We start from the raw sequence: 1,253 nt of genomic DNA on the forward strand, positions 1-1,253 counted from the left end.
GCATTTAATTTTATATTTGAAATTAAACATTATATAAAAGAGTAGTATAAATAATACAATAAAAAAATTGTCTAATAGGGCCTTTATTTAGGAATCACAAGAAAATAATTTGAAAAACTAAAATAAAATAAAAGTTTAAACCTTTCATTTCCTGTTTAAGATATGGGCTAGCAAAAATGCAAAATCCGAAAAACTTAACCAGTAATATTGTCGGATCCGTGGGCAAGCAAATTTGATAATATCTATACAAAAAATAAAAAATAAAAAATAAAAATAAATAAAAAAGAATGAAATACGATTATGTTACGTATACATTAAAATCAGCTATCAAAATTAGTCATTAATATAAAATACATATTAAAATATAAATACACATTAAAAATAAATTAAATTATACATATATTTATACATAAAAACATTAATAACTAATTTTAATAATTAATTTTAGTCTACAAATAATATTTTTGTTTACGATAAAATCTTGATCTTATGTACTAATGGAGACAGAGTTCCTACATAGGAAGGATTATTTTGGCATCTTCGTAGATTATGAGTATCACAATCATAATCATCCCAATAGGTCAATATTATAATCTAATCTAATTATCAATATTAAGTAATAAATTAAAGTTGAAAGTTGAAACCAACCACCACCCCCTTCCCCGGGCCAAAATACTCTGAAATATATAAATCAAACATATTTTGGGTGAAAGATTGTACCATTTTCTCAGACAAGGGCCTCTTTCGATCCACAATATTATCGAAGAAACAAGTGATTAGTCAAATCTGATTATGACATACACTTCTCTTAAAATCACAAAATTCAGAAATGTTGTGAGATAATGAAGCGATGGAAAAAAATCCAAATAAAGTTTTGTCCACACCAATGGAAAGAAAATAAATAATAACTGATATATCTCAAACTAACTAAAAAATTAAGTCGGCAAAAATATTGAGGTCAACATTCACTACTGAATTTTGTCCATTTTCGTTTACTTTTTCTTTCTAAAAAGCGAATGGGGTGACTTCTTTCGAATTTAACGCGTCTGTGCTAGCTTTGCTATGGCCCTGAAGTCCTAATCCTCTGTGCAAGTGGCATATATGGCACATTGGAATCTCAATTTTCTGATGACTATAGATTTCACAGAATCAATACCCCTCCTTCAAATGGTTTACTAGCTTAGTTGTGCTTAGCCACAAATTCTTCTAGATATGTCGTACTACTAGAATTACATACATGCATTTGGGTTGAC

This window comes from Arachis ipaensis, chromosome B01 (assembly GCF_000816755.2).
Source record: "Arachis ipaensis cultivar K30076 chromosome B01, Araip1.1, whole genome shotgun sequence".
NCBI classification, from domain to species: Eukaryota; Viridiplantae; Streptophyta; class Magnoliopsida; order Fabales; family Fabaceae; genus Arachis; species Arachis ipaensis.